General features: G+C 48.0%; 1 protein-coding gene across 5 annotated transcripts in view; it reads right to left on the reverse strand.

Moving 5' to 3' along the window:
- The window catches only part of RNF144B (ring finger protein 144B), a 511,196-nt gene that overhangs the window by 378,812 nt on the left and 110,952 nt on the right, over positions 1-21,432 (reverse strand). Inside the window, exon 2 of one of the 5 annotated variants that reach the window (XM_069613582.1) lies at positions 8,104-8,137. The exons of 3 other annotated variants lie outside the window; for them this stretch is intronic. The gene's annotated coding sequence lies outside the window, so the exon portion shown is untranslated. The remainder of the gene's footprint in view (positions 1-8,103; positions 8,138-21,432) is intronic. One more of the 5 variants, XM_069613579.1, reaches the window with a different exon arrangement.

Raw genomic sequence — 21,432 nt, forward strand, 5'->3', positions numbered from 1 at the left:
AATAATCTTTCTCCTCTCCTCAATCTGATGCTTGAAACTGTTGATATATAAACAGTTATTGTCATGGACTAGAGAATCAAGAGATGACCGATACTCCCATTTTTTATCCAAAGCTCAGAGGTTGGGAAAACCAAACTACCAGAGGGGGCCAATACTGGGCGAGAATCTGCAGCCCATGGAGATGACACAATAGTTGGATGCTCGAGAGGTCCAACACGTGGGTCTGGTTGGACAGGGGTGGGAGGGAGACATTGGGGACATAGATGGTTGGTTGTTTATTTATGTTCCATGGTTTGTCTCTCACGGTTGTGAAAAAAGCAATAAATACGTGGGTAAAAAATCCACAGGGGTTGGAATAACAGAAAACCAAAGAGGAATACTTCACCTTAAAAGAAGAAGAGGGGGGTTCAAGGAGAACAAAAACAGGTGAAAGGCAAGTTTGTATGGGTCAAAAAACAGTCTCTTGGTAGGACTGTGTTCCTGAGCCCAAGGGTCTTGACATATTTCAGGTCCAGGTCAGGGTAGACTTTCTGTTGAAAGTATTGGTCATTCTCAGTTCTCAAGGGTTTAAGGAACCTAGAAGCCCCTTCTCCTGGAAGTTGTTAGCAAGCACATGTTCTCCTGGGCAGTGGTCACTTGGCTTTCAGATGGGGTTAAATCTGCTCCCGTGGTACATTTTCAGAGTGCAGTCATTGTTCTCCCCTAGCTAAGGGATGAGGTTGTCAGGATGCGGTCTACTTGTCACAGCCACTGGTTCTGGTCCTTAGGCGCCCTGTGAGCCCAGCACATGCTCCTTTTCAGTACTCAAATGATTGAGGTCTTTGGGGTCCATTCCTCAGGGAAGCCCCACTGTTTGGTCATGGTTCTCAGAAACCGTTCTCAGAAACCCTTTCGGGGTGTTGGCCTTCTCATTTTCTCCTCTTGGCTCAGATCTCCCCCTGGGTGGTTGGGTTGACCAGAGAAGACCTTATTTCTCAACACCATGACCAGTCTCCTTGGCTCAGTCTCACAATGAAGGTAATCCCACTCCATTTACTTTGCATTATTGTGTCACCAGAGTCTGAAATATGTCTCCCAGCTATCCTTGGATGGGACTTTTTTGAGCAAGCATTTAGTGTCCTTGGTGGACTTGCCTGTTCCCCTAAACTCCACCATATACTGCCAGTCCCAGCAGGGTTTTACACCTGGGCTCTGACTTTAATGAGGCCCTCACTGGAATTACCTCTGCAGATTTATTGCCTCCGATGTCAGACTGGATGGTGGGTCTTGGTTCCTTCTCCCACCCACCCGCAGCAACTGAAGTCCGATGAGTGAGTGTGCAGACTGTGGCTCCATGACCTGGTCTATAAATGGTGTAGCAGCTATTTTTAAATCAGACGGCTTCATCATGGCAGTCACCTGATCCCTCCATAGTTTTCTCCCCATTGCCATGTGGATGGCTTGTCCGCGTGTGAGAGAGACTCTCCTTGATATACTGCGGCTGCGGGGAAAGCTCACAATCCCACCCGTAGCCTTAGTCACAGAACATGTGGGCGTGCATGTCCTTCTCCCCCATTACTCCGTGATCACAGACCGAACCCACAAATTGTAGTGTACACTTCACGATCTGTAGCTCTGGGGCAACTACTGTCTGGGGTTATTGCGAACAGCCTCATTCCGTGGGTTAGGATGGGAAAGGCCTTTGGGGATCCCATGTACGTTTTCTCTGGTGCTAATATCATGGAGCGGGTGGCCTCCCCCAGCTGCCAGGGTCATTCTGACCTCACTTTCCAGCGCAAGGGGTGGGACATTGTCAGTATCAACCTGCACGCCCTGTGACCCACCCCAACCGGATGCTTACTAGTGTAAATATGTAACTATGCACGCTCATGACTATTGGTTCCACACCCAACGCACAATATATCAGTCATCCACTTTCCCTTTCATAACCACACCCTACTCACTGAGTGCCCGGCATGTCACCACCCATGTACTCACTGGAACTAGTTAGACTTTAAGGGAAGCATGGTATCACAAGTATGGCACTGACACAAGAGGTACAAGTTTCAAAATCTTTTTAAATTATTAGGGTTTGGAAAAACTACTTTGCCCTATAGCTATGATGGGAGTAGTCTCTACCATCAAATAATACGAAAAACACAGTCCTAGTCTGTTTATATCAAATCAAAATGGCATAAACTAAAAAAAAACAAATGCCTGACCTATCTCTTATACAAAACGAGTGTAAAAGGGAATGTCTATGCAAAGGAAAGTCAGTATAATAAATAAAGAATCAAGATGGCCGAGTCAGCTCTCCTCCCCATGTTGGACAGCATAGAGTAAGGCAGCCCCCGTAGACCGGGTGGCGCACTCTGGCTCCGGTTATCAAAAAAAAGGTAGCTCAAAACATTGGTCGAGGCCCGCTTGGCCTTCCACGTTACAGTCACTTAAGTGCACCAAAAAGTTATTTCACGGTTCAACAGGATTCACATAGGGCTCCCACTGTCTGGCTTGGACCTCGCATCACAGCACTTGCAGGGGCTCCCTTCCCCAAGCTTTTTTCACATTCGTTAGGGGGTTCCCTTCCCCTAACTTACTTCATGTTCTAGGTCTCCCTTAGTCAGGCTCGGACCTTTCACTGATGTCAAAGACTTCTGAATGTGTGAGGCTTTTCCACAAACCTCTGCAGGACCACTTCGACTTTCACTTCAGCTCTCCCTGATGCCCCAGTGTCTCTTGGTCTGGGTAGTTCCACAACACAATCAGAAAAGTTCAAAGAAACCTTTCTCTTAAAGTGATCACCTTTTAACTTTCCCTTTCGTCAGGGTTAATCTTGACTGTTGCGCATTTCATAGTTCATCCACTTTGTCGCTTTAAAACAAAAGGACAAACATTTTGCAGAGACTTTCGAGTGGGCCATTTCCTTTCGCCGGACCACTCCGCTACTCTGCATCACTGGCTTTACAGTTACCGGTGACTTTAAAGTTCACTACAGGTTTGCTTTCCTTCGCATCTCATCAGCACCCGCGCAACCTTCTATTCGGTGATACACTGTTACAGCTTCAATCTTTCCTTGACTCAAACCGGCCTTTTATGTCTTTCGCTAACTCGCGTGTTGTGTGCATTCCTTTCTGTTCTCTGTGGCTTTGATTCACGAGTTAAGGTTAACACAACAGGCTTGGCCTTGCCTCCTCAACTCTGCCGTTCTTGAAACACAATGCAGGCTTCATGTCTGGGTTTTGGCTTTCACCACGTATCCTTCACAGTTTCCCGGGGTAACGACCTCCTGCAGGGATGTTCAGGGTTTCCCCGGTCCTCGCTCTGGTCCCTCGATCAGTCATCCTGCTCCAGTGGGTTCACCTTCACCCCGGAAGAACTGCTCCTTGTCGTGTTCCACCTTGCTCAAGGCCACTCTCTGTAGGCCTTCCACCTCCAACACAGTAAAAAACCTTGGCTGCAATGTGGACTCGCACCTGACACTGCCACATCAATTCAGTGACAAAAAGCTGCTACATACACATGCGCAGTCTACATCGCATCTTTCCCCATCTGACCATCCCACAGAGTCGCGCCGATCATAGCTATTGTCCTTTCATGCTTCAACTATGGTAACGCACTAAACCAGGGGGCCCCCACTTCACAACAAAAAAAAAATCCAATGGTTACAAAACACTAAGGCTCCTTCTTGCCCTAGAAAACACATCACAACCTCCCTCTGTGTCCTTCACTGGCTGCCAATTGGGTGACGGTGAGGCAATGTGCGTCACCCACCGAGCGCTCCACAACACAGGACCAGAATACCTGCAACATAAACTCACGTGCTACAGGACAACAGAAACTTGTGATCAGGTGTAGCACTCCTCGTTATTCCAGGGGGGAAATCCACTGGAATAGGGGGCTCATCTTTCTCAGTCCAAGCACCCACCACTCAAGCCCAGTGACCAGCCACCACATAGAGGATCACCTTGAAAGGCTCTCAAAACCTGGCTTTTCCCTTCTGCATCCGGCCTGACCTAGTCCCTATCATGGCTGAATTATCCCCCACACCTCCCCCCCACCCCCGACAGCAATGCAGGGGCACCCAATGAGTCGACAAGGTGGTACCTAGCCCCCCCCCCCCACAGAAAACATTCCAATCAGACATTAAAACAAGCTCCGCAATACCTTGTAACTAGATGTTAGCCTTGACTTGCTGGTACGTCTAGCACTCCATCATAATGGAATTTAGGTGTATCCCTCCAAGGTGTGAGAAACTGGAGGGTATCCTCACATCTACTCCCCACGGGTCCTCTTTTCAGGTGGCCAGGGAAAGGCCATCGCTTTTGGATCCAGACCCTGGGGGTGGAGAAGTGAGGGAGGATCACCTGGGTGGAAGGTCCTTGGGGATTGGGGAGAGGACGCCCCTGAGGGAGACTCAGTACTTCCCCTTGCATGATGAACCTGTAATCCCAGGCGCATTCATGGGGTATTGTTACCCCTTTTCCTCTAGCCAGGGTAACATCAGAAAAATATGAATCCAAAAACCACAGAAAGAGGGTAAAAGAGAGAAAGGTTAATAATACATGGTATCCCCCTTTCTCTTATGAAGACCAATCTAACCCCCATCCACCCCACCAGCCTTTGTGGGCTATTGCAACACATCTCCCCACATGTTCCCTCCTTCAACCCACTATAGTACTGGGACGAGGAAGAGGCAACTATGAGTAGTGAACGCTAGTAAGTCATTTCACCACTCTAGAAGAGGCCTGCAGAGTATTGTAAAGGTCAGGCATGTCCCAACTGTTTCAGCAACCAAGCAATTCCAATTTGGGACTCACACCTGCAACCTGTCAAGTAGTTGCAGGTGTATAAGAAAGGAGGAGACCAGCAGCAAAGAGGACAACAGGGAATCCTGTGTGCAAGGAGGCAGCCGAGGTTGGCCCTGTGGGAAAACCAAAACGCCAGCAGACTACCCCAAGGAACCATGGTGTCCAGGGCCAAGCCGGATGCTAGAAGGACACAGGTGTGGGAGCCTCGATGGTCGGAGGTGTGCAGTAGGAGCTGCGAACACCGAAGAAAGGAAGGGGTCCGACAGCATCTGCAGAGAGAGAGCTGAAGATAAAGTGAAGTGCGAGCGGTCATCACGTGTGAAGATAACCGTTCCGCCGGAGCGGTCACCGAACACACAGCTGCCCGGAGGAGCCGCCAGGGATCAATGAGCCTAGTGGGAAGAGCACTCAAACCGGGGAGCTCCTGGGGCTGTGTGAAAAAGTAGAATTGGAAGCAGAAGGAATGAGAAAGCATACGCAGTAGAAATTTAAAACAAAGCAACGGGTTGAAAGGAAAATATAAGGACAATATAATATGCAAGCGGCAGAGTGAAAAGTGAAACAATTGAATAACGAACTAAAGGAAGGTTTTGGCAACGATGTGCCTTGATGACAAGTGTGTGTGAAATTCAAATACTGCCTAATGAAAGCAAAGCACGAGTCGTATGAAGCTCAAAGGAAAGAAAGTATTGACGATTGCGAGTGAGCATGAAAGCAAGGTGGGGAAGGAACCAAACCACCACAAAGTAAACTATATATGAAAATACTTTGTGAAGGCCAAAAGACTGGGAAAGGAAAGAACACATTGTGGCAAAGCCAAGAGGCTGACAAAGAGAAGCCCAGTGAGTGTGAACAAGCGCACAGGTACAAATACAGAATAACCCTGTGGGCTAGAGAGCCTAGGGTTCCTGGTAGTGCGGCCTGTAATGGGTGGACTGTGTGGTCCGACAACTGTGCTTAGACCAGGGAACCCAAACTGTGAAAGCTAAAGAAATTGCTGAAGTGAAACAAGAGAAAGCAATCTGATTGAACTATTAAGAAACCACAAGGAGTTTAAAACAAGCCTGGAGCTGCTTCTGAATATTGAAAGATTGAGAATAAGTACAAGTACAAGTTGACTTCCTGGAACTTGGGGAAGGGAACCCCAAGGTTTTGTGGAACTGCCTTGAACTTGGGGAAGGGGACCCCAAGGTTTTGTGGAACTGCCTTGAACATGGTTAACCCTTTAAGTACCATGGGTTTTGCCCCTCAGTGCCAAGGCCTTTTTTGGGGATTTCGGAATGTCGCCATTCAATGCCTTGTAACATTTTTGTTACATGAGATATCTCGGCCAAATTTGGCCTCTTTGTTTCCCCCACATGTAGGCAGTCGTAACGCCACACAGGAATCCTAGGTTGCTGTAGGGGGGTGAGAGAAAATAACCAAAAAGGGGGAATATTTTCGTTTTATTTTCAGAAATATGGCAATAAAATGATGTATAAAGAAGCCTGTGGTTTTTTTCTTGTAAGAGCTAGGAACAAATGGTTGCTGTGCTGAATTCCCCAATTTCCTGGCTTTCAAGAACAGGTTGAGTGGAAATAAAAAAAAATTATTTTGATGTGGTTATCAACCGTTTTGTGAGATGTAGGCGATTTTGGCCATTTTTGCCAATTGGACATGCGTGGATGGAGTGGAAGAAAAGGGTAGGAAAGCCAAATTGGAGGACAGAAAGGCATACATTTCTGAAAAGAAGACAAAATCCCAAGTTTAGGAAGGGGTGATTTGTGCAAGTGAGGCAACAACTAGGTAGGGGATAATTCCATAGTTTGGGGGAAAGTGTGAAAAGGACCGGAAAAAGGTATGTGGTGGACATGGTTGGCTTGGTACGGCAATGGCTTATATGAATTTTGAGAAAAACAAAGCTCTGCTACATTCCCCACCGACTCTTGCAGTTAGGAAATCACACATTCTTTGTAGTGTTTCACAAAACAAGCAATACCACAAGCCAAACACTGAGCCATGGTACACAGGAGTTTTATCCTTACGGCCTGAACAGACGTACTTAGCATGTGTAAATTAGGAAAAACAATGTGGTGAGGAACGGCAAGCATACATTTTTGAAAGAGCACAGGCAGACCTTTTTAAGGGTAGGTGACCTGTGCAGGTTACAAAAGTGTATCGTGCCTAAAGCAGCGACTAAATGTAGGACACATTTGGGAAATTAAAGGGTTGGGTGACAAAGGCCACTAGCAAATGGGTTGAAAGGTTATGAAAAGCACGCAAACACAACAAATGTCATATCTTCCCACGTTCCCACACGTGTCCCGATGAAAACAGTACCTCACATGTGTGGGTGCACCTACCTGGGCGCCAAGGGGAAAGCCTAACACATGGCTAAACCCAAGTCTTTTCCAACAGCTGAATTTCACGATTTTTTCAGAAGGGCACACCATACAGATATGGGCCTACAGTGTCCAAGCCACCAAGGAAAACAGGGAACCCCATGCATTTCTGAAAGAGGACAGCTGTGGGAATCCGCAGAGGTCTGACTTGCGCAAATCGGCCCAGAATTTATTACCAAGAAACCCCAGCAAAGTCCGAAATGTGGCAAAAAAAACCCCAATTTCCGCAAATTTCACTAGGCTCACCCATCGAAACACGCCACCAACAACACATGGCCTGCCTTCCCGCGTTCTGACAGGTGTCCCGACGAAAACGGTACCTCACATGTGTGGGTGCACCTACCGGGGCGTAAAAGGAAAATGCCAACCCACTGGTAACCCCAAGCCTTTATTTCGGCACAGCACATTTTGTTCAAGTGGGCAACCTAAATATTTGGCCCTAGGGTGTCGAAGCCAGCAAGGAAAACAGGGACCCCCATACATTTCCCAAAAGAGGACACCTGTGGGAATACACAGAGATCTGACTTGCGCAAATCTCCCCAGAATGTATTAGGACGGGTGGAGGTGATGTCCTCGGCCTTGGACATCCATGTACCATGTGGGTGTACCGTTCCCTAAGCACAGCGGCAGCTGCAGGGAGCCCCAGCAGGATCCCCATTCCTCCTCTGAGGTGACATCTGTAACGTAGCACAGCCAGAGGTGCAGCCTAGGCTTGCAGACCGACAACCCACATGGGAGACATCTGCTTCCACGCAAAAACCTAATGTTCTGCTTGCATGGGGGCAATTTGTGGCCTGCCCCCGCAATTGTGTCCCATCTTACCAAAATATCTCCCCAGTCGGCCCATTCCCACCCAGACAACCAACAATCCAGCCCCAGTCTCACTCACCCCGCCGACAGTGGGCCCTACCCATAGAATAATAAAAAAGTAGTACTCGCATTACGTTGCAGCTGCTCGCGTAGAAAAAGCTGTAAACGAAACAAAAAACATTTGTTACCTACGGTCATCCCAGCAAAAACAAATCTACACTCATACTTTCCAATCATGGCCTCCCCTTGCAATCCATCCCTGGTGGTCTACTGAACCTCACCCCCCCCCATGAAAACACATTTGACTGTTCCCAGGGGCAGAAATCTGCCCCCAGGGAGGGCTGCATGAGGTGCCCTCCCACATTCCATTTGGGGTGGGGGAGAGGCACACCCCAAACCTTCAGACAGGCATCCCAATGGATGAGGCAGTAGGGTTTGGGCGCCCTGAGGGCAGATTGGCACACCAATGAGCCCATCTGCACCAAGGCAGCTTTGGTAAACAAAAGAAAAAAATTTAAAATGGCAGACTGCACTTTAGGGGGGCTGAGGGGCACCCTAAACCGCCGGGAATTTTGTAATGTGAAGGGGGGGGTGCACCTCTCAGATATCTGCCCCAGAGAGGGCTGCATGACATGGCCCACACTCCATTGTGGGTGGGGGGAGGGAGGGAGGCCACCACCCCTTCCCCATTACAAAATTCCCTGGCGCTTTGGGGTGCCCCACAGCCCCCCTAAAATGCTATCTACCATTTTCACTTTTTTGCTTTGTTTACCCAACTCCCCTTGGCGCAGATAGGCACAATAGTGTGCCATTCTGCCCCCAGGGCACCCAAACCTTTCTACCCCACCTACTGGGGGACCTGTCCCACGTTTTTCGGTGGCCCCCCACCCCAAATGGATGGGGGGCACCTCATGCAGGCCTTCCTGGTGCTCCTACGAACGGCTGCATGAGGTACCCCAAAAAGCATGAGACAGGCCCCCCAGTGGGTGGGGCAGTAAGGTTTGAGCACCCTGGGGGCAGAATGACACACTAGTGTGCCCATCTGTGCCAAGGGGAGTTGGGTAAACAAAGAAAAACATTGAAAATGGCAGGCTGCACTTTAGGGGGGGCTGAGGGGCACCCTAAACTGCCGGTGAATTTTGTAATGTGAAGGGGGGTGCACCTCTCCACCCCCCAAATGGAGGGACGGCGCATCTCATGTAGCCCTCCCTGGGGGCAGATAAGGGGGGGGCTGTCATGCACTCCTCCCTGAGGTGAGGTGTCCCTTCCTAGGAGCAGATATCTGCCCCCAGGGAGGGCTTCACGGGGTGCCCCCATTTCCCCTTGGGGTGAGGGCGAGAGGGTCACTCCCCTTTTCCGTAAAATAAATCCCTGGTGGCTAGTGGCCTCCTCACCCCCACCCAAATCTCCCTTTTTGTTTTTATTTTCCTTTTCCTTCCTTCCCTGCGGGCAGATCAGCCATTTGCCCCCAGGGGGCCCTAACCTGCAGGCCCCATCATTTGGTGGTAATGTCAAGGACGAGGGAGCTGAAAAGTAAGCCCAGTGCTGAAAGAAGCTCGGAACTTCATTTGGAACACTATTTATTTAATTACTGACATCCCTACACATTGTCTAGCTTTAGTTGTGAGGTCAAGTATAGGTTTTGGACACAGACAGACTTTTAAGTTGAACTTTCTGACTCAGACTTTCCTTAGTTTCTTTAGGTAGGGAAATCCCACCTTAGGATAGGGCAAGTTAGGTCTTCAACCATCCTGACATACGAGTTACCAAAACATTTTTGTCCGAACTTTGACTCTGTTGTCTGTGTCTTGCTTCATGATGCCTTCACAAGGGCCACAGCTACCCAACCGCCTATATCTGCAATAATCATTGCTCAATGTCACCGACCCAAACACACATCACCACTTCCAATAGAATGCAGCGGAGTCCCACAAAACAATTTGGTCCAGCTGTACACATAATCGGTCTCCTTGACTCTCCTACTCTCCTGATTGCCCGTCAAAGCACCCATCATCCTCTCATCGGATTTCCATGCGCTGCTATCAGGGACCTAGCCACTCCCTACTTGCCTACATGCTGGCTAAAATTACACACACGTATTCTAGATTCCTTCGTTCAAATCTCGGACCATGGTCCTCTGAGGGGCATTCAACCCCAGAGCGCTTCGGGCCATACCAATGACAGTAGGCGCTATACAAATGCCATATAACATTAGAAAAAAAATCTAATTCAAAACGCTTTTTTCTCTCACTTTATAGCCCTGAAGTTTGAACCAGGATTCAACTTAAAGATGGTAGTGCTTTGAGATAAAAATGCCGTTTCTCTAGTTGAAATGGTGATCCATGGTACAGATGTGCTCCGAAAGGGAGCTGCACAGTAACTATTTTCCACCAACCCCAGCCACTTTATACTTGGGAGTAATAACAAAGTGTTTCATACTGGTGCCAAATGCTTGTGTTGAATTCAAAATCTTAACCCTAGTCATGTGGTTCAATGGGGCATTTATTAAGACCACTTGATATTCTAGCATTGGTGCCTCAAAATGGATCCAGGCATTCACTGGAAGCCAGCGAACCCTTCTCAGAAAGTAGTTTCCTGAGGCTGTTCAGGGTTCTGGTAGTTGAGTGTTTTTAACCGGCTTAGAATCTGCAGGAGTTTATCTGTGGCATCGATACTGCCATAACCGCAAAGCCCAGGTAGCGACTTTCTTGGTGTTTTCATGTTTGAGCTATGCTGATGGAGTGACCAGCGTGATTGCGAGGATACATTACACCTAGAGGGACGCCATTGGTGCTTCCATGCTTGGTGACATAGGATCTTCTCTGACAGAATGATGGTCTCTGCTGTACAACCAGGATTTGCAGTTCCCACTGTCAGCTGGAGGTCAGGACACCTGACCTCCCTCAGTGGCACAGATCATCAGTGCAAGGTGACTGCCATTGAGTAGCAGAGACTAGCTCTCCTGATCTGCCTGCTTCAGGATGTTGGCCACCCCCGGTACATCAGATGCAGGAGACCAATCCAAGATGGCCAAGATATTATTTGATTTGAAAAAAGTGCCTCTGGATCCCTCAACTGTATATAAAGTACCAGCTGGGGAACAGCATGACAAATATATTATGGTTCACGCATCGCATTCCTTATACTCGCTGGCATTTCTGTCTTTTTCCGGGTTAGCCTGTTCGTCTTTCATTTGGGACCTTACAGTGTTCCTTTTCTGGTTGCCCGGCAGCCAGATCAGGTGTTCTTCACGACTTTGCATCAGTGATCTCTACACCTAGAGATCAGTACTTCTCAGCCGATCCATCTCGGGAATAATTTATTCTGTTAGACATTCCCTTAATGTTTTCCATTTTTTCTTTAAACAACCCCCGTTACTTAGGCGAGTGTCAAGTTGGCAGAAGGGATGGCTAAGTGCAGTCTCAAGTCTGTGCTTAACTTTCTGATTTTCTTACAAGTTAAGTTGTAAGCTGTAGATCATAGCTGATTATGCCTTTGAGTTCATTAAACAAAGGACCACATCATTAAGATAGCAAAAACAAGCATTAGTAAAGCATCTGAAAACGGGTCAATTTGTGGCTTGCACTACATAACACTAGTCACTAATGGAAGACTTATGGTAGAAAAGGCGTAGGCACCTTGCCTCTTTCCAGCTTCTTACAACACTCACCAGTCCTAGATGGTGTCCAGTGATCTGGTCGCCGCCAAAACCCCTGCGGCCAAAAACACCACATTTTGGTCATTTTCTTTTGCACTTTTCAATGCATATATATGTGGGGGGTGTGGAGGTGTTAGGATAATAATTTATTGTAAGGGGAGTATGTGGGGGGTCTGGCGGTCTGCCCCCTCATATAAATGCATTGAAATGAAAATGCAGTCTTTTCAGTCGCAGGATTTTTGCAGTGACCATATCACATAGAACCTCTTATACAGGGTTTGGGCGACCATATCACATAGAACCTCTTATACAGGGTTTTATTTTTATTTGATTGTTTAAAGGGCAGACCTAGCTCGAGAGCAGCAGAGCGCTGCACAGGGTGTGGCTAACCAGCTTTGTCAATGAGGAGGGATCAAGGGAGTTGCAGCCGAAAACATCTGGAGAGCGACAGGTTGCCTACCCCTGTGCTGGAATGTAATTGTATGGTAATTACTATGGTGCCAACATGCCACATAAGCAGCTTCAGGGGAACTATCATTTGCAGCATTCCCACTCAAAGGAATGGTGCAGCAAGAAGAACAGTTACTCACCGTAGTGACTACCTTACTCCTAGTCCATAGTCCCCTTTCCTCCATACTTGTGGGACATTCCGTCCTTCGGGATGGGACCGGAGCACTTTTGTCAAAAAGCATCAAAAATGAAAATGTTTGTCCTTCTATTTTTACGCGGTGTACCGCACGCGGCAGTAACCCCGCCCTCCTGAGCTCCGCCCCGCACATCGTCCTTCAGTCCTTTTCTATCGCCAGGTCTGCGACCATTTAAGTAATAATAGAGGATACTTATTAGAGGGGACGGCAGGCGGGCGTATGGAGAAAAGGGGACTATGGACTAGGAGTAAGGTAGTCACTACGGTGAGTAACTTTGTTATACTACTACGTCCCGTCCCCTTTCCTCCATACTTGTGGGAGATTCCCAAGCACTCCTAACAGGCAATACGGGGGGAAGGAAACTCCTTACTGAAATATGTTTTTAAGGACAGCCTGGTCGAATTGGGCATCGTCCCTGGAGTTCAGGTCCAAGCAGTAATGTTTACAAAAAGCTGATGGGGAAGACGTAGACACCTTGGCAATGGTTTCCCAGGGGACATACTTCTGGAAGGCAGCAGCAGCCGCTTTGCCACGTACAAGATGGGCATGAATTCCCTTCGTAGGTTGAAGGCCCTGTATGGTATACGCTTCTGAAATGCAGGAGGAATTCCATCGGGAGATGGTAGCCTTTGAAGCGGGTTGCCCTTTCGGGTCTCCGAATGTAACAGAGTTGTGAGCAGCCCCAGAGTTTGGTTGTTCTGTCAAGATAGAACTTCTGGGCTCACCTGATATCTAAATTGTGTAAGACTCTCTCGGCACCTGAGGCCGGATTCGGGAAAAAGACTGGCAATGAGATAGATTGATTTAAATGAAAATCAGTCACTACTTTAGGTGGGAAAGAAGGATGAGTGTGGAGCACAACCGTTACCTCATGGAAGGTGAGGAACGGATGTTCCACAGACAAAGCTTGAAGCTCGCTTACTCGCCTTGCCGAAGTCACTGCAATCAAAAATGCGACCTTCCATGAAAGGTATTTGAGATCAGCCGTAGCCATAGGTTGAAATGGTTTATGGCATAAGGCGGTGAGGACCACATTCAAATCCCATTTTGGATGAGGATTACGTACCGGTGGAAAAAGATGTAATAGACCTGCAAAGTGCCTTTTAATGACTGGGTTCGTCAATGAAAAGGAACAGATGTCAGTGGACAGGTAGGCGGCAATAGCCGACAAGTAAATCCTACAAGACAAGACATGAATGCCCGAAGCTGCCAGATGAGATATGAACGAAAGGACAGTGTTAATCGTAGCATGTCTGGGGTCCAGCTGCTTCGCCAAACACCAGTGGCAAAAACGGAGCCACTTGCTCTAATACTGAGACCTCATAGAGAGTTTCTTGGCTGCTTGGATAATGCGCATATTGTCCTAGGACACGTTAAACTGTGCTAAGGATTTGAATTCAGGCACCAGGCCACCAAGCTGAATGATTGTGGGGAGGGGTGCCACATCTGATGATCGCACAGGTGAAGCAGGTTGGGAATCCACGGCAGTCTGATCAGAGAAAAAACCGACAGATGCTGAAGTTCTGAGAACCAGAATCTGGCTGGCCACCAAGGAGCTATGCACAGGAGAGTGCAATTCGATGTATTCCTGAATCAGAGATAGTGGCGGGGAAGCATAGGCCTTCATGTTGTGCCACGGAATCTCAAGAGCGTCCCCTAGGGAGGAGACGCCGAGACCGTTCCTGGATGCATAAAGAGAAAGTTTCTTGTTCGTAAAGGTGGCAAAGAGGTCCACTTCTGCAGTGCCCCATTGGTGAAAAATGGTGGAGAGGACCTCCGTGTTCAGTTCCCACTTGTAGCTGGCCACGGTCTGCCGGCTGAGTGAGTCTGCAGTCACATTGACGTGACCCGGAATGTGTACCGCCAGTAGCCAAATACTGTGCTGGATGGCCCATTCCCAAATCTGAATGGCGAGGTTCATAAGGGGAGGTGATTTAGTGCCACCCGGCTTGTTAATACAAAACATTGTCACCTAGTTGTCCGTGCGGATGCCGACCGCCCTGTTTTTTGATGGACGGTTGAAAAGCTTTCAGCACCAGAAAAACAGCCAGGAGTTCCAAATGATTTATATGAAACTACCTGTCCTGCAAAGTCCATACATGGAACACCTGGAGATGATCTAGCGTCACGCCCCAGAAGGGAGTCGTCCGTGGTAATCGTCACTTGTGGGCAGGGCTCCTGGAAGGAGGCCCCTACAGAGAGATTGTTGGTCGAAAACCACCATAGCAGATCCATCGTCATGCAGGATGGAACTGGGATCATCTTGGAATCTGAGTCCAAGGCCTGACACCAGGAGCTCCGAAGAGCTAGCAGAGTATGCCTCATTTTCAGCTGTGCGAGAGGAAGAACAAGTACACATGAAGCAATGAGGCGCAGAAGCTTTTGAAACCACAAAGCCGTCATGTGCACTGACTGGAGGAAGAGCTGACACGTGGCAAATAGATATGCAATCATGTCTGCCATTAAGTACACCCTGTAATCGACGTATTCCAATGGAAACCGAGGAAAATCAGGTCTTGGGAGACCGTCATGGAAGATTTCCACCAGCTCACCGACAACCCAAGATGGAACAGGAGCTGGAGGAGAGACTGTAGATTGTTCGAAGCCGCAGTGGACAAGGGCTGCACAGGAGCCAGTCATCCAAATACAGATATACATGAGCACCCTGTAGCCAAAGGAAAGCTGCAATGGCCGACATCTTCATAAAGACACGCAGTGCCGAGCTGAGACCAAACAGGATTACACAGAACTGGAAATGTTCTCCTCCACAGATATTTCCAATGTGGCCTCCATATCAGTATGTGCATATACGCGTCCTGAAGGTCCACTACACTGAGCCAGTCGCCTTTCCAAAGAGAGGACTTTATTTGGCATGGTGTGATCATCTTCAATTTCTCTTAGGGAAGAGAAAGATTGAACTGGGAAAGATCGAAAAATAGTGCACAGGCCAGCCTGGTTGGGTTTGGGCACTGAACAGACAAGAGAAGAAGCCCTCCCCTTGCTCCCCAAGGAGAACAGGCTCTACCCTCCCCCTAAACCCCCCCCCCCGAGGTCTAGAAGTTTCTGTACCCCGGCTCTGAGGGAGGGAGGGTGTACCTATCTGTTGGAAGGGAGGGTTGGAAGGGGAGGGTAGGGGAGAGGGGCAAGCGAAAGCCCGCCCGAGCTATGGACAAAACCCACTGGTCTTTGGTGATGGTCTTCCATGCCTCCAGACTGACAAAAAATATTCTGCAGATTTGTCGGCAGGGAGACTACCTGTCCCTGGAGAGGAGGCTGATGGCCAAGAGAAAAACCGACCACCCTGCAGTTGTTTTCTATGGGTGTCACCAACGAGAGCATCAATTTTGCGTGCCTGGCGGTCCTGAAACCCCCTGAAGCCAGAGAAGGATCGAGACTGAGGCCCTGACCTCTGTGCATAGGGCCTTAGCTGGGGCCTTTGCCAGGACCGACAAAGATTTGGCAGTTTGGGTGCTCGCCTTAGTCTTTGTAAGCTCCTCATCCGTAGAAAAATGAAACAATTCCTTGCCATCGATGGAAAGGTACAGAACTTTATCTTGCACCTCCTTCGAAAACTTCACCACATGGAGCCATGCCTGGTGGGAGGTGTCAATTCCCACCATAAGGCCTCGAGCTGAGGTATCTACCTGGTGTGCCGCAGCTTCCAGCAGATCTTGCGCCAACACCCTGGCGTCTGACAAACCGGCCTTAAAGTCATATAGCCTGTCCACTGGGATACACTCCTGAAAACCGGCCAACTCCTTCCACAGCCTCTGATTAGCTGCTGCCAGAAAGAGCTCGGTATTTGCTTGACAAAGTTGGAGTGCTGAGTTGGGAAAGACTTTCTTGCCCAAGGCGTCCAGAATCTGGTCTTCCTTGGAAAGAATCTGAGCCGCAGCCGCCGATGTCGCAGAGGCCGGCTTGGATTGAAGCGTGGCTACAGCTGCCACCGTCGAGGGAGGGAGATGACAAGCCGCCAAGGCAATCTCATCAGAGGTGTGAAGCCTGTATAGCTCGGTGTGGGGCTTATCCCAGAATTTACGGGCCTCAGCCAAAACGTCCTTCTGGAGGAAAAGGCCAGGGCGCTCTTGTGGTGACAGGGTGAACACTCCCAAAAGCACCCCCTCCTGTGGAGCAGGGACCTCAGGTACTGGAATGTCAAGGAGGGCCATCATATCCAGGACCCGGTCATGGAATGCTCTGACAGAGCAGGGCTGCTCATCACTATCCTGATCTGTTTGAGGGTCATCTGGTGACTCGGAAGCAGACGGCGGGACCTTCTCAGGTTTTAAAGTGCTATCCCGCTCTGCCGGTGTCTTCTCTACAGGAGACAGCGGAGGTAGGGGAGGAAGAGCTGGAGGCAGGCCAAAGGGAAGAGGTGGCACCACCGCAGTGGCTGTCGGAATCGTCAGGGTGAAAAGTGGAACAGGAGGTTCAGGGTAGATTTCCTTGGAAAGACCCTTAAAATACTCCTTCATGGGGTCAGAGTGCATGAGTCTCTGAAATTTCCCGAAAAATGCATCCTCTGATGAAGGTTTAGGCTCTAGGGTAGGCAGAGGCCATTCATATGGGGAATACCCCCACAAACCCAATGAGGATGGTTGCCAAGAAGGCCCACCACCGACCGGGTCCACATTGAACAGTGGAGCAGAAGCTGGAGGAAGCGAGACAGTATGAGGCAGCAGCATCTGAGTGCGCCAGTCATAAGAAGGGCAGAACATATTTTTACTGTCCACCTGAGCTGCAAACACCTGCTCAGCCCCAAAAAGAAGGTTCCCAGCAGTGAAACGTCGAGAGCATAGGTGTAAGGGAAGAATCCAAAATGACCGCTGTGGACCATGATGGTTGAGGACGCCATTTTGTTGACGCCTGAAGAGAACTGCGTCACATGTGTAGATGAGGCAACTGCCTCCTCATGCTGGTCAGGGGACCTAAGCAACACCTTAGCCTTGACACAAGGATCCTCGGCGGAGATGGTACTGGGGGGTCTCGGATACTTACTGGACATCTTGGAGGTCGCCCCAAAATTAGCCTCCAGAGGAGGAACCTCGGCCGAGCCGGTAATGGAGGAGTTACGGTTTATGACCACCCTCTTTGCCCCCTCGACAGAACCAGTATCACTGCGTCCCTGAGCGCCGGAGTGCTGAGGGATCCACCTCACAGACAAGACCTTCAGAGCAGTCTCACGGTTTTGTTGGTACAGACCTTAGCCTCAAAAAGAGGAACATCAGGTTTTAGCCCGGTACATGTAGCTCCCTCGAGAGGGGCCTCAAGCCAGGGCTCAGTACAGAAAGCTCCAGAAAGGGAGACCTCAGGGCATACCCTAGTGTCTGTATAGAAAGCTCCAGAAACGGAGACCTCGGAGCGAACTCCGGTATCCAAAGCCACAGATGAACTGGGCTGAAGTTTAGCACCTGACAGATGAACCTCGGAACGTGGTCTGGTTTTGGCAGGTCCGTCGTGGGAACCCTTGGAGAACACTCTGGTGCACCCAGGCCTCCAGATAAGGTGGGTGCACAAGGCCTTTTTACGCATGAAAATCTTGCAAATACGACAGCTTTATTATTTTCCTAGGTACATTTACACACAGGTTTAGAGCAGAGGGTAGTGCAAAGGTCAGGTTACTTGATAAAATCAAAAGAAGCCTCCTAGTTTCTATCTACATGAATGTAATTGCAAGCCACCTCTGAAACAGAATGTATTTCTCAGAAGCCTTTCAAAAAAAGAAACTGCACTCATTGATAAAAGAAATGGTTTCTTTCCATTCGGCTTTAGAAGCACTGTGCATTTCCTAGAATTTTAGGATTGTATAATTAATAAGATTGAAAACTAAGTTGCAATTGAGAATTAATATGTTGTAACAAATTATGCTTTTTTTCCAGTGAAAGCAAACCAATATTGCACAATTGTATTTTTCATACTTCTGGTGCTATGTGCATAATCATGCAGAGGCAGACCATGTTTACACTGATAATTTAATTTACACTCTAATTATAAGTGTGTAAAATGATGACTATGCACAGTCTATATTACATCCATTCAACCTTGCAGTCAATGGGGTACATTACTATAAATGGTCAGTGGCAGCAGAGGATTTGCTCAAGGGTGAGTGATTGTCATTACACCAATCACAGGTTTTCTAGCCTCTCAAATCTTCAAGACTCCAATTAAAACATCCAAGACCTGACTCTCCAGGAAGTGCAAGAGCTGTTCAAAAACAAACAAATGAAAGTCACATTTGTAATTGAAATAGAAACTCAGCAAAACCTGTCCCTGTGATAATCCAGATAGGTATTTAACTTCATATAGTGCTTCATAAATGGTTTGTCCAAGATCTAGGTACTGTGGTTATTATACCTTAGTCTGTACTCCATTAACCGACCTCTGAAGGATGTTGGCCAATAAGATAGCTCAGCTGGTTGAGCACTCATTGCTGCAATCTGTGTGATCTGTAGGTTGCAGGCTTGAATTCCGGCAAGTCCAACTCAGCCTTTCATCCTTTCGCGGTCGATAAAGGAGTACCGACTTTGATATGGTAATAATTGTGATAAATATGTTCTATTTACAGTGCTTGGCCAAAAGCGCTATATGAAAAAACATTTGACCATTAGATTAGATGTAGAATTTAGCATGGGGTCATTGCCGCTCTGCACTGTTTTATTATAACATTGGCATACCATTAGGTAGTAATAGCTCCAGAAAATGAGGATTCATTAAATATCAAATGACAATTCTGCTATCAAACCTCAAAACACACAATACAATTCATGTTTGCTTTACTATGTAATTGGCTAGGTTTTTGTGATTTCAACATTTAAATATATACAGGACAGATCAAATGGCCAGACCTTAGAGAAGGAGTAAAATACTCCCACCTCAAAATCTTATCTGGAGCACTGGTTGCGCCTATTAGGCCTGCGAGGCACCTCAGGGAAAACCCTGGTAACAGAGCTGTTCAAGCCCCTCCCGGACCTGGAAGACCCCAGGAAGGGGTCTCCAGGCCGGGGAGCCCAGAAAAGTAAGGCACTTACTGGGCGTCTCTTCTTTTTTTCGATGAAAAGCAGAAAATGAGGTGGAGGAACATGCTGAAAGACCTCCTCCCACCAAAGAAGATGATGCTGGAGTGCCCGGACGGAGAGGGAGTCGCAGTAGAAACATGAATCCCAACGATGGTCCGGGCACAGACACTCCAAGCAGAGAGAATAGGGATCTGTCCTAGCAAAGCGCTGTTCGCGTGAAGAACACGCGCTCCGGCATAGACTTTGGACTAATCGACCACAGAACCAGAGCAGGAAAGAAGGACAAGGGGAACAAAGAAAAGATTTCCTGGTGATGCAAGTGCATCCAGCCCCGACTGCGCAGAGAAAAGACTGAAGGGCGAGGCGGAGCTCAGGAGGGCGAGGTTACAACCGTGTGCGGTACCCCGTGTAACCATAGAAGGACAACAAATTTCATTTTTGATGCTTTTTGACAAAAGTGCTCCGGTCCCGTCCTGAAGGACGGAATGTCCAACAAGTATGGAGGAAAGGGGACGGGACGTAGGAGTATCGTTCAGCTCTACCCATGGATGAATCTGATCCATCACTCCTGGACCTAGGCAGTCCTCTGAAGGAATATTGCAGGATTCCTCAGAGGTTACAGATGTACCCCTCACACCAAGTGCCCTAGGAGACTGGAGCCATGCAAAGGACAGGCATCTGTTCATCTGACACTCAGCAACGTTCGGGCAGAATGGGATCGATGGGCTTAACTTGACCAAGCTTAACGGAACCCAAAAATGCCTGTATTCGAATTATAATTGCTTTTTTGGAAGAGCACTGAGCTTCTATCGCAAGAGCCAACACGGGCTTCACAATAGACTACTGCAACTGTCCATAGATTTGTCACAGACGGAAGCACTGGGTGCTCACCCGGACGGTTCCATGTCCAAAGGTCAACATGTAAACGTGAGAATCCATAAAAAGAGATTAGCCTTTCCAAGGTCAATTTCCTATGTTGACTCTAGTTGTAGTCTTTAAAAAGGCATTCATTTGAAACTTAAAGACGATCCTGTCATTTTTTTCCATAAATAGGGGGGGCATCCCCAAATTTCCATACCATGTACTGTCAAAACTCGTTTTCCTCTTTTTTCTCTGTGTTATTTGCTTTAATGCGTTACCTTTTGCAGATGATTTCCCTAAACCTATATTTAAACTTTTAAAATGTTATTTTATGTTATATATATATTTGTGGGCAAGCTCATATCAGCTCATCTCACTTGTGGATGTTGACCTACAGGAACTGCTATTACGGAAACATCAGAAACACAACCTGAGCGGTGGGGAACAAAACATCAGTTTGGGAGCGTCCAGTGGGAATAGAGTGCTGCGCTCCCAGCTGTAGGTTGTATCCATGTGTTTCCATTTATCTGACGTGCACTGGAAGAGAACAGGTTTCATTTCAAACTACTGCCTCAAAACATCTGCCAAACCCTCTCAAGGTATGTCAACGGGTGCTTCCGTTTAGTACAGAATTACAGCTCTGTTTCTTCATAGTGCGCTCGGAGAACTGGTCTGCACCAGTCTAGGAGCGGCTGCAATGGCATCTCTGGAAAAATTCCACCTACAGCGCGGTTTTAAATTAGTTGAGTCTTGGGAGAGTATGCAATGCACGTTTTAAAATGTGTGTAAATTGACATGTATTGCCATATGTATACAGCCTTTTTAATTGAATGAACTTCCATTTGGGACAATATTCAAAGTCGACCAGATCTTTGCCGTTGCCATTTCACTTTTTTTCACACTGATATGGATGCATATTGACCGTTGGAGGGAGGACGGCCAGCAGTCAGTATGGGCAGTAGAGAAGAATTCCTGCAAATATCTAGCTTGAAAAGTCACGCACAAGGGGCAAACAATGTCTTCTTCGAGTCGGAAAGCACCCACGTTCCATTAAAAGCCCGAGAATAATGATTCCTTTAGGAAGTGATTGAGTGGGGTCCTATTAAATCTAACAACCCTACTTAAATAGAAAGAAAACTCATGCATTTACTGTTAAACATGAACGATGCATAAAGTACTGAAAAGAAACAAAGGCCAAAATTCCATCCCTCCAATAAAGCAGTAATGAGGGACGATGGTGTTTGTTGGAGAAGTCTGCGTTTTCTTCCTTCA

The sequence above is a fragment of the Ambystoma mexicanum genome, chromosome 5p, assembly GCF_040938575.1.
Source record: "Ambystoma mexicanum isolate Mex_15411 chromosome 5p, UKY_AmexF1_1, whole genome shotgun sequence".
Lineage (NCBI taxonomy): Eukaryota > Metazoa > Chordata > Amphibia > Caudata > Ambystomatidae > Ambystoma > Ambystoma mexicanum.